The following is a 13,505-nucleotide window of genomic DNA, read 5'->3' as shown; positions in this document are numbered from 1 at the left end:
ATTTTCTCAGCCACTCCTATTTTCTCCTACTCTTCCCCTCCTGCAGCGTAGGGTCCCAGCCACAGGAGACAGTTCTTCACTAACTGCTCCCATGTGGGAGCTCTTCTAGGAGTACAACCTTTCAGGAACAGTCTGCTCCAGAATGACTACTCACAGGATCACAGGTCCTGCCAACAAACCTTCTCCAGCATGGGCTCATCATCACAGGGCTTCAGGTCCTGCCAGTGTCAAGGCGAACACCCCATGTGTGGAGACACAAGGCTTGACTCCATTTTCCCAGAAGGCTGATTTATTATGTTATATATTATACTAAAATACAACATTAAAACTATATTGAAAGAACAGAGAGAAAAGAAAGATCAGAAGGCTACAAAGAACAGGAATAGAATAGAATGCATAACAAAATCTTGTGACTGCTCACAGTCTCAGCACAGGTGGCTGTGATTGGTCATCAGTTGAAAACAATCCACATGGACCAATGGAAGATGCACCTGTTGCATTCCACAGCAGCAGATAGTTATTGTTTACATTTCTTTCCTGGGACTCCCAGCTCTTCAGGAGGGGAAAAATCCTAGGAAAGGATTTTTAATAAAATATCATATCTACACTGCCAGGACCCTGCTCCATCACTGGCTTCCTTAGTCATCCACCTGCTCCAGTGTGGGGTTGTCCCTGGACTGCAGGTGGATAAATGCTGCAGCATGGACCTCCATGGGCTGCAGGGGCACAGCTGCCTCACCATGGGCTGCCCCATGGGCTGCGGGGGAATCTCTGCTCTATGTCTGAAGAAGCTCCTCAACCTCTGATTCACTGATCTTGTCTGCAGGGCTGTTTCTCACATGTTCTCTCTGTTCTCTCCCATTTGCTGTTTCACAGTAGATTTTACCCTTTCTTATATATGTTATTTCAGTGGCACTATCCCCATCACTGAAGGGCTCAGCTCTGGCCAGCATGGGTCTGTCTTGGAGCTTGAGCCAACTACAAGAGGCTCTATCCAGAATGAGGGCAGCTCCTGGTGCCGTCTCACAGAAGCCACCCCTGAAACCTTTTGGTATCAAAACCTCCACACACAAAAAAAAAAAAAAACAGCAAAAAGAAAACAAAACAAAAAAAAAACCAAACAAACAAAAACAAACAAACAAACAAAAAAGAAAACCCAAACAAAAACAAACCCAAAAAAAAACCAAAACAAAACAAAAAAAAAAAAAAACCCAAAAAAAAAAAAACCCAAAAAAAAAAAAAAAAAAAAAAAAAAAAAAAAAAAAAAAAAAACCAGTTAATATGACACAACTCTGTGACACTCATTAGCTGGAGGGAAACCGAATTTCATTAGGGTTAAAATACTGAGGAAAAAAATTGAACAGTGATTCTTGTGCCACTCTGATCTTCACTGGTGTGTCCTCACCTTCAGTCCTCTATGCAGTTTTGGTCACCACAATATAAGAAAGACATGAAACTATTAGAGAGTACCCAAAGGAGGACAGCTAATATGGTGAAGGGCCCTGAGGGGGAGCTGTATGAGGAATAACTTAACTTGGTCTGTTCAGCCTGGGGTAGAGGAGACTGAAGAGAGACCTCATTGCACACTAAATCTGCCTCGCAAGGGGAAGAGGAGGGGCAGACACTGATTTTTTCTCTGTGGTACCCAGGGGCAAAATTCACGGGAATGACCCGAAGTGTCAGGAGAGGTTTAGTTGGGTTATTAGACAAAGATTCTTCAAAAGAAGTGGGGTTGTGTACTGGAGAGGACTCCCCAGGGAGTTGGTCACACCAAGCCTGACAGAGTTCAAGAAGTGTTTGACAATGTTCTCAGGCACATGGTGTGACTCTTGGGGATGGTGTTGTGCAGGGCCAGGAGTTGGACTCGATAGTGCCTTGCAATTAGTAATTTTTTGAGATTCTGTGATTCTGAATGTCAGACAGCAAGTACATATGTAAAAACATTCAACATTTAAATACATTCTTATTCCATTTCTAAACTTCTGATTTTCAAAGCAGAGACAATTTTTAGATAAAATTTTATTCAAATAAATTATGAGAGAAAAAAGGTAATATGAAATTGGTTATTCAAATTCCTTTGCTTCTACTGAGAAATTACAGGTTAATCAATATTCTTTGAAATCAGTTTTAATATTCTATGCCAACACATTGCCCCATCGAAAAATGGGAATAAAAATAAAAATTGCCTGTATCTTTTATGTATACCTAACAGTGTCAGATTGACCTAGTCTAACATTATTTTGAAACACTAGGCAACTAAAAATGAATGTTTAATCAATTAACATGATTTGTTCTGTTTAATTGCACCACTGATGGTCCTCAATATTTCCTGCTGTGCTGGTACAGATATTTTACACATTTTCCATTAAATCAATTAAAGGAGTATAAGGTTATGTTGAGTTCATGATCAGCCTTCTTAGCCCCTTGGCTTCTTTTGTGACTGTAAAACTTGTTTGTAATGGTGTGCAAAAATCTATTGGTTTGCTAGTCAAGGTGATTTAAAGTATTGCCTAGCAGTAGAATTACCCTCTAAGGAAACAAGGAGGGGAGAAATGGCAAGAAACTCTTTCTTTTTAAATACTTCCATCAAAGAAATTTTGCTTGGCTGCAAGGAAAGTATGAAAAGATGTAAAACTGAATTTGTACCTAAAAAACAAAGACTAGACATATTGCTTTGTTCCAGCCACAATGTTTCAGCGGAAGCTTTAAAAACAGCTATTTAAATGAACTGAGAATTAGAAATGTTTGCTCAATGCATTTCCAATGCAATCAAAATTAAGTGTACTGTATCTGATGCTCTTCCAGCTTTTATGTGCTCAAACACTAATTTTCCAGAAGCAGTGATTGCTTCTTCATTCAACACTTAGATTGGACTGTGCTTTGGGGCGGAACTATGTTGCCAAAGACATCAAGAGCATACAGAATGAAGCAAAAATTACAAGTAAAGAAGCCACAGAATTACACATAACGAAGTGCTGGCCTGAAAAACAGAATGTTTTTCTCTAAATCTACCACTGAGATACACTATGTTATTGGACAAAAAGATCACCTAAAACTAGATGCTTGATAATTTTATGCTTATGGTAAGAATTCTGAACCCAGGTTCTTTAAAATACTTGTGCATTGGGAAGAAAAATGGTCTCGATCAGTCAATTTTGAAAAATATTTCAGGTTACTTAAATTAGCCCAAATGAATGCATAATATTGCTTTTAGTTTCTTTTTTGTTTGCCATTTTTAAAATGGTGATGTAATATCAAATACTTGGAAACTGAAAATAAAGTCACCTGTCCATAAAGTATACCAGTATAATCTCTCCCTATTTCTTGTGGGAAATTCATGTTTAATCTTAGACAGATTGTCTCCATACTTGCTACCCTTGTGTTTATCACATTGAAGCATTTACCTCCTTGGATAGACAGGCAGACATCTCGTTGCCATCACTTCTCAGCAATAATTTCAATGTGAGGTACCTATTTGTGCCATTGACAAAACCATCTGTTTCCTTTTGCTAAGAAAGTGACAGTGATCCCTCTCTGCTGACCAGGGTACCCTCTGAAGTTTTATTTACAAACTCAGCCCCTGGTTACTGACACAAAGAGCTATATTTATATCACTCTCATCTGAGATTCCTGATTTGTGACTTCAAAATGTCAACACTCCCAGAGAGGATAGTGGCTAAGGTGATCTATCCTTGCTGCTGTATAGTAGAGCCTTACAACTGCCAAGTGTTCAGAGCCAGCCTTCTACAAGTACCCTGGTATCTAACTATCACTCATTTCAACATTAAAATCCTTTGGTAGTTTGAGATATGAGTGGGAAGAAAACTGCACAGGGATCAGTGCAAGTGTATGTCTCAATTTTGTAGAAGATTTCATAGTAAGTAACACAGAAAAGTGGAGTTTTTCTGTTTGGCGCTGAGAAGATGAGTCTAATAGTCACCACAGTTGTCAGATTTTAATACTAAGATTATTTTGTACATATGCTAAATTGCTAAAAAAGCCTTAATTTCTTAAGTAAATATATAAGTGTCAGGATCCTCAGAGCACTTGAAAGACCTTAAAAATATCTAGGGTTTTTTTTTAAAAAAAGGTTATCTTCTTGGAGAAGAGAACAAAAAGAACATGAGAAATTGAGTATTTGGGAGACAAAACTGAAACAGGAGTTGTTTCACTTTGTTAGTAGTGAAACCATAAGACATTTTCCAAGCACATTAGCACCTTTGGCATTTTATGTTCTAAATGCCTAAGAAAACAATAAATTGATTTCACGTTGTATTACTGCTGCTCAGCTGTAGGGGATGGCATTAAATCTCATTAAAGGTAAAATAAAATCGAACTAATCTGTTTAAAATGTGGACCACTTAGTTGAAAGGGGAAAGAAAAATAAGTCCTAGAAGGTCATGATGTCAGATACAAATCCTGCACCAGACATTTTACTATAAATTTGTTGTTGATGTAAACAATCTCTTTCCAACACTGCTCAGTTGGAAAATTATGTTCAGGGTCCAGTGAGACAGAAGTATTATTTTTAATCAACCATTTTAGTGCATGAAATGGGCAGTACATCCATATTCATTCCCTGACATGCTGATTTCTGCATGATCAAAATGGGACATCTGTTTCTGTATTTGTTCCAATATTGTTCACAGGTAAATATAATGTCCATGGTAATGAGCTGCTTAGGAATAACTACCATGCCTTTGAATTTGTACTTGACAGTTACATTGATGATGTGTTGTTTTTAGATTAATCTGAATTTCAGCATAAAGCTGAAAAAGCCAATAGCGACTCCAATATGAGGTTCTGTTTTTTATTATAAAAAAAAAAAAAAACCAAATGACAGATACTTGGAACTTTAATTTCAAAGTATTAACTGTTTTACTTGCTTGGAGAAAGAATCTCGACTGACCTCCAATGTCTTAAACTAAAAACTGTCATCTACAGCCTGCCTTGGACCGGTCCCATTTAGTGCCTTATTAACAACCTAGATAATGTCGTAAAGTGTCAACTAGAAGGACGGCATCAGAATTCAAAGTTGCCTTGATACACAACAGAGTGATCAATGAGATAAACTCTGATGACCTGTACTGTATTTTACCTTAGGTAGGAGGTGAAAACCAAAGCACAGATATGGAGGAAGCAGCACAGCAGGAAAGAATCTATTGTAATTAATAACAGACAAGGGAATGTCACTACCATCCCCTTTTCTAAACCTGCCAATTAATACTTTAGCATGCGAACTACACATCCACTTAAAGGAAGGTCTAGAGGATGTAAGAAAAATCTACATGAGCCACAAAAATGTAAGAGAAAAAAAAAAAAAGAGGAATATGATTTCACATGCATATCAAAAAAAAAGATAGAAGAAGCTGTTTACTTCTTTTCCATATCTCTATGTCCTATAGTAAATGAATTTTGCGTAAAGTAATTCTATGGTAAAGATTTCATTAGATATTTTAATAACTTCTCAATTATTAAAATAAGATTAAATAATAGAGAAACTGTGGAATTCCCTTTACTGCAGAGTTGTTGCTGAGTTTTTTGGGGTTTTTTTTTTCTTTTTTTTTTTTTAAGGAATACCTTGTTTATTTGATTAACTTAATTACAAGCTATCCCAACAAAAAAGATTCAGCTCATTCCTGACATAACATATTTTCTGAACTCAACCAAGTCATTTGAGGGAAAGGTTACCACGGAAGCTGAGTCTCCCTTTCTTGCCCTGAATGGACTACAAGACCAAAGACCAGAGTCCCTGCTTCAGTAAACCTAAGAATAACCTCTGAAGCTTCTGAAATTATTTCAGACTTCTCAAAAGTAAAAATCAGAATCTGACTAGCAGCAGACTCTTTTATTTAATCTGTACTTTAAAGTAAATACCTATTAAACTAATCTTCATGGACAAAGATATGCATCCATAATCTTTGATTTGATTATTCAACTCTGTTGTAAGAGAGAGTTGGACTTGACATAATGCCTAAGAATAAAGTAATTTTTTGCTACTTGCAAATATTTTTAAGAGGACAGTTTAATAAGTTAAGTGAAGCTGTACACCCAAACAAAGCAAGTAAGTGATTTATTCCTTACTCCACATTGGCAGAAAGATGTTCAACCACTTTCTGTAAAGCAGGGCCTCAGCACATGTCATGGTTACTTGCAAAGACAAACTTCATAGCTTCAAATGCTTTCACTTCCTCTTCCCAAGCCTGTGTCATGGAATGCAACATCATGTGATTTGGAATGTCCCTTTGGTCAGTTCAAGCTGGCTGTCCTGAAGATGTACTTCCAGCCTTTGTGATGCTGGGACTGCCTACCTGATACTGGGACAGAGTGGAAAAACAAATAAATAAACAAAATAATGCCTTGATGCTGTGCAAGCACTACTCAGCAAGAGCCAAAACAGCAGTGTGTTATCAATACTGTATTAGTCACAAATCAAAAACACAGCACCACAGCACCATACAGACTGCTATGAAGAAAATTCACTTCTCCCCAGACAGACTCAGTAGACTGTAACAAATAGTTTTTAAAGCATTTGGACTTTAAAGCTCACAAAAGTATATTTGGAATTTCATCAAGATCTAGTATTTTTTAAATTTCCAATTGTCTTAAATTTCCACAAACAATCTGAGCAAAATTAACTCCAGGTAAGATATCTAGCTTGAATAAAGAAAATGAGCCTCTAGCTCATTCTAACTAAGCTAGGGCACTTATTTGTTCCTAAAAGAGTCAGGCCCCAAACACTGAACCGTTTCATATTATGTTAAACACTAAGTGAAAGAGGCATGCATGAAATCCAGCTATAAAATAGTCTCACATCAAAGAGATTTACAAGCTATATTTTTGGTATTGACATTCATCACATGCTTTTTGGGACAGAATAACTCATTAGCAGTGTGACTGTGTCTTAATGGCCTAGAGCAACATGTCCAAGGGCTTGTCAGCAGTGTTTCAGTAGCGTATACTGATGGTCAGATTATAGTGCAGCCTGCGTGCTTCCATATCCTATTCATGTTGTTTTCTTATTCATAGTCAGAGACATGTGTTTTCTTCATAATTAAAGTGAAATATTGCCTCTTAACCAGGGAAAAGGGAAATCATTGTTCCGGTGTGTAGTCTGGACTTAACTCTCTTACTAAATATCCGATAGTTAATGCCCATATTCTCAAATCTATAGAATTCATCACAGAAAATTATAGACAAGAACACAGAAAGAAAGCCGGGAGAATCAGAATGTTAAATATTCTTTGGTTAGATAAAATATAAAATATTTACTACCATGCATCATATTTCATAGTATATCTTATTTTTTATTCTAGATTTTCCCTAAATTTAAGCAGCTGTTTTCTTTTTGATAGTGTTAAAATCATATCTATGGAAAGGGAAGCCTGAAACATATTTGACAATCTATTGTCTGCTGCAATTGCTATAAAGGTCATCTGCTACCACATATATTGAATCGCAGGTAACCTGCAGTAGACTGATATTTAGAAGAAAAAAAATATAAACCCAGTTATATTCAGAAAGCAAAATTAAATCAGTGCAGCAATGAAAATAAAAAAACAGGTGATAAGTTCTTATGAGGATTATTTCTGTTGTTTTACTTCTTTCAGAAGTTTCATACTGCTATCATTTTGTAAGAAGTTGATCCGTGAAGTTACCAGATGTGATTAAAGTCCACTTTTTCAGAAAAAGTTTTAGTAATTACAGTTTTAATCTAGTGCCTAAACTGAAAGTATAATTTTTTAGTCTAAAAAAAAAAAAAGGCTGTAAAATGGCAGTTACTTTTATTTTCCTTTTTTCTAGTTCTCCCATTTGTCTTCTGGGGTTTTTTTGGTTATTTTATAATTACTGCAATTGTCAGTTCTCTCACTTCAGAACATTCCTATATTTCAGAAAATTGCTCTTCACTGTAGTGGCAATGATTCTTCTCTTGTTGATTTCCTCTCATTATAGTAAATGCTAGTATGTCAGCAAATTTTCAGATTTCAGAAATTATGAATTATATAAACACCATTTGTTATCGTCATATTTGAAGACATTGGCTCATCCAGGCAAACATGCACCATGAATAGCAACTCCTCAACACTGGATTAAGCGGTTCCCAATCACAGTAAACATTGGAAGCACTGCCTTTGAGATACACTGCATGTATTGTGAAAACCTGTGTTTCTAGACAGTAAGCTTGTTAATCCAAGCGAATATAAAAGTGTAAATCACAAGTCATTAAAATTATAATCATATATAAAAACGAAATCCATTTATTTTCAGAAACATCTTCATCCAACAGACCTCTGAAAGGAAATAGTTACTGTTAAGAAAACATCATGAGAAGCATTTGGTATGCTCAGGAGTTTCATGCTATATCCCACTCAGCCTTCTGATGTATGGCAATTTTCTTGTCACAATGATTGTTCACAACTGCACTGTGAGTTTTCTACTTCAAAAAAGTATGATCCTTTCTTTCTCACACTACACTTCAATGTCCAAATTTGGATCATATGTGAATCTTTCAGTTTTTGCCTTGGAAACCATCTAATGTCTATATATTTCCCAAACACATATTTACTCTTCATCTGGTAATATATTTACAACATTATTTAGGAAAGCATGAAACTTTTAATCGTTTTTATGTTACACTGAATATACATTTTTTCAAACATTTTAATGAAAATATAAATTACCAGTGATAGACCAGTGTTAAAATCCATCTAAATTTCACCATCTCACTTTGGTGATGATATTCAGTCATTATGAATCATCTTGCTGGAGGATGAATTTAATAGAAAATCCAAGGAAACAGTAGGTATGGAATAGAAGATAAAAGACCATGGGGAACTATGTAGTTGGGAAACCAAGCATACAGGAAAGTAAAGCATCTGGAACTATTAGATCATACATTTACTTTAAAATATAGTAAATGCACTTTGGAATATGAATCCCTCTTTTTATTTTGAGCAATGTCATCATTATCTGTAGAGCTTTTAAAAGGAAGAAATGAGAGTTCTCAAAAGAAGGTATACTGGCATAAATACAACCCAGAACTGATGCCAAGTCTTGCCTCATTTTTTGTCCTATTTTTAATTTAATAGTGTTTTTTCCACTTTGTTCACATACAAATCCCTTTTTTGAGGTCCCAGCCACTTAGATCTGTTATCATCAATCCAGGACCCATATGTGGGGCATACACAGTTATGCTTATAGGGGACTCTCTTGTCCCAAACTATGCTCCCACTTCTGGAACAGATTCTCCAGGGGCAGAGTACACCTGCATTGAGACACATGCAGAAAGATCTCAAAAGTTTCTCTCTGTCCCTACATTTCCAGAGCTACTGATGGCCATAGCAAATATATGATCCAATATGAAATTATTTTAAATCACTACTTTCATGATCCAAAATGTCTAATTTACTGCAAATGCAATCCTTTACGACCTGCAGACATATGGGTTCATATCAGTGAAATGTATTTCCATATTCTGAAAGTTCTAGTTTACTGTTTCTACCAGAATGAAAGACCTAGTCATGCAGCAATGGCTCATCTAACTAGGTCTTGAAGAATGAGACACAACTGAAATCATTTGTAGTTTGCTGTCCCATGAGGAGGAGACTGGAAAGACTTGTGGCTGACTCACAAACATTATGCATTGCTCGTATACTACCTCTTCACTTCAATACTTTTTGTTAAAACAGAAGCAGTGATAGAATTGGTACCACCATGGTGTGTTCCCTGGGGAGCATGCCAGAAATGGCTAGCCTGGAGCAACATGGGTACATGTCAGAAACTAGGACCAGTGCCTCTAAAATGTAGACTTAATAAGATAAACCAAATAAAGGCCAGAAATCTGGTTGCAACTGTGTCCAAAGTGAGCTGATATCACTTTGTTTGCAGTATGTCTAAAGATAAGAACCTCAGCTGCCTGAGGAAAATTTAAGAGAATACAAACAAGGAGATAAAGATCTCAGTCAAGCAATATTTCTAGTCTATATTAGAATTAGAAAAAGTTAAATGGAACTGCCCTGAAGGCAGTAAAAAATGAGATCTTTAGATATCAACAGATGTTAGAACATGTAATGTTTTTTTTATGATGCATTCTTTAGCACACATTAAATACTTCTATATACCCTTCAATTAAAACAGTGGAAAACTGAATATGCTAAAGCATGGGGTAATTACTCTGATGTATCTAAATGTCATTATTCTGCCTGTAATAACTTTGAAATCAGCACCAAAAAATATAGTTGAAGCTCTTTTTCATTTAGTAAAACCAAACAGTTTCAAACTCTATTTTTATTTCTCAACAGCTGACAACAAGAATTTGCAGCCTACCAATCTATGTCTAAAGCAAAAGTGATAGAGCCTAATAATAACCTGGGATGAGACAGTAACAGATAACAAGGGGACGTGTGATATGTAAATTACAAGGATGACTGGAATTAAGACGTGTTCTCCAACTAGCTCTCAGATTTTCTTTGGAGAGATAGTGTAACAACATCTTTATGTGTAACCAGAACAGAAATAGAAGCTATTTGTAAGTGATAAAGTAAATTCCTACAAATGAAAAAATAATGTAGTAATAGAGGCAGTCTTTGGCCTAGATAAGACACAGAATGATACCTGGTTTAGGATTTTAAAAATGAGAAGAGATAATCCCAGAATATATTTCAGGTGGCAGGAAAAACACTGTACTACATCATTAATACAACATCAGAAAAGACAGCTTGAACTAGAAGGTAACTTCCACTTCTCTGCACACTTGTAATTAATCTTTTGTCAAACAGAGAACAAAACCCATTAAAATGCTGCCAGTCTGGGAGATGGCAAATATCTCCTCATTTTTTATTTTCTCTCTAACTCAGGTGACAAAGAATTTAGTATCAGAGATGAAAATAAAACCTGGATGATCAAACAAAAACTAGTTATGAGGCACCAGAGCTGTGTCATGACCTATCTAGAAAAATAGATTTGTAATATGCCCTTTAAAGAAAAAAAGGAAAAGGAACAAAAAGGGTAAAGGTAAGACATCTTAATTCTTGAGGTTTTTATGGGTTTACTGTTTTTTAGAGCTGACATATCTTCTCTACTCGAAGAGGAATTGACCAAAAATTCAAATGAGGAAAAAGGTTTGGTAGCAGCAAGAGGATGGGGAAAAGGTTGAATGTTACAAGCTGCTGACACAGGGTAGGGAAAAAAAGAAGCTTCATATACCTGAAGCAACTCACAAGTTGTTTCATATACCGGAATCAACTCACAATATTCAAAAAATTATCTGTCACTGAAAAGGGCTTTCAGGATTGAAATCCCCAGGATCATATCCATACAGTGCTCATCAGAAAGTGTTCTTTATACAGCATTTTAGCAGAATTTTGTCTTTAGGAGATTAAGCTAAAAATGGGCTTTCAGTCCAACTGTTTTTTGAGGAAAATCTGCATTGTTCAAGAAAAAGGAAGAAGGTGAAGCTCTCAAAAATGAGGTAATCACAGCACCAAGATTTTTGCATCCACTAAATGACATCCAATTGCAACTCAATGGCATTTATAAGAGATATAAATAAATTAAAAGGTTGGAGGGAATGTGATTGCTTCATGTACAACTTGCACCAAAAAGAATGCCCTCATGGCTAATATGTAGTGTTCTGAGCAGACAACAATTCCTTTTTGCTGTCCTGTATTCTGAAAAAAACAAAGTAGCAATATTTACATTTTCTATTATCATTTCTATTGCAATAGAAATGACAGCATCTATTAAGTATGTTCCACTGCTTATTCTACTATAGAAATAGACCCTGAACCCAGAAACTGAAGGTAATTTCCAAACTTCATGCCAGGATGCTATAATATCAGGTTTTGCAGTATAGTGCTTTTTTAAAGCAATTTTTTTTTTTTCCTGTAAAAATATTACAGTTGAATTATCTCTATATCTTCCCTTAAAAATCAGTTACAGGAGCCTTTTTTTGATCTATGAGATTTTTTTTTTTATTTCTCTGTTGCTAAGAGACAATGTCATCCTGATATAATTTAATTAATAGTTGTTTTGTCATGACAGGTGTTACTCCTGATTTCTCAAATCAAAATAGGAACACTCAGCCAATATTTCAACTCTGAAATACTAGCTGGCCACAACTAGGTAACACTACTTCACGTTTTTTAGAGAAGCATCAAGTAAACCTGATAAACATTAAGTCAACACAACTTACTTCCCCACTGGTCAGAAGTGACTGGGGTAAGCTACTTTCTGTACAAGAATGGTTTAATACCAAAATCTTCATACATCCATGGCATTTAATTTACAGCTACATAATTTAATATTTCTTGTTGATGATGTGAGTTCTGTTTAAGAAGTGAACAGCCTCTGTTAGCTATCTGTATATGCCGACTGATTTTACTGTGTAACAGGTAAACCACAAAAGGAAGAAAAAGGACCTGATTACTTTAGAAAATGACAGAAACACTGAGCTGGGTGTGTTGTCATAGGAACAGCAAGAGACCTAAATCTCACTCTGTCATTCTAAATGGGCAAAATACAAATCTGCATTTTACACTAAGAGTAATAGATTAAAAAAAGGTAAAAAAGAATGTAGAGTTGAAAATTAAGACCTAGTTAAGAATTGTCAGAACTGATATGGATGGAGTCCTTAAATTCATGTTTTTAAAACATTTGCAACTGTAGCCTGAAATCCTATTTTGCACACTTCCTATTTTTCTTCTGTCTTTCAGTGCTAGGAGCAGCAAGGTGTAGATATAATCAGTTGTGCATTCAGTTCTGAGTTTTGAAGGTAAATTTTCTGCAGCAACCAACAATGCTTCAACCTACCCCAGAGCCTCCTGCACTGCCCCTTGCTGCTGCTCTGCCCCCAGCATTTGCCCTCACACAGAATTTTCGCTTACCTCCTCCTCCTAAAACCCCGCCCAAAGCCCCAAGTCCTCTAGGCTTTAGGTCTGGTCAGCTCTCAGCCTTGTACTGTTTTATACCACTCTTCACCATTTATGCTCACTCACTTCCTGACTCTTTTCCTTGCATTTTTTTTTCTCCCTTTTTTTCCCAACTCTATCCATTACTCCTTTATCACCTTTCCTATCACATCCATCCTCTTATTCTTCATGCTCACAAGCTACCAACAGCAGATATAACAGTTAACAAAGACAGACTCTTACCAAGCCTTTTTAGCTCTTTTTCTCTCCAACTTAGATGTTAATAGGTTAGAGGAAGAACTAGAAGGAAAAAGCAGGAACAAAAAGGCCTGGAAATACATTACAAGCCTTATACAGTCCTATCAACACTTCAAAAACTATATTTTCTTGTAATTTAGATAAGTTATAAAAAGATCTCTGTATGAGTAACAAATATTTTTTATAATGTGACTAAAAGCTAGGTAAGTAACATAAAATACAGTATTTAATTTTGAGTTGAAAAAACTTTTTAAAAGAAAATGTGAATTTTAAAAGTGAATTTTTTTTTTGAACTTGGATATAGGAACAGTTTTCTCCTAACCTGCTCCTCAGAAATAT

Source organism: Onychostruthus taczanowskii, unplaced genomic scaffold, assembly GCF_017590055.1.
Source record: "Onychostruthus taczanowskii isolate IOZ18803 unplaced genomic scaffold, ASM1759005v1 scaffold16, whole genome shotgun sequence".
NCBI lineage: Eukaryota > Metazoa > Chordata > Aves > Passeriformes > Passeridae > Onychostruthus > Onychostruthus taczanowskii.
The sequence above is the reverse complement of the archived record's forward strand: the minus strand, read 5'-3'. Positions refer to the sequence as shown.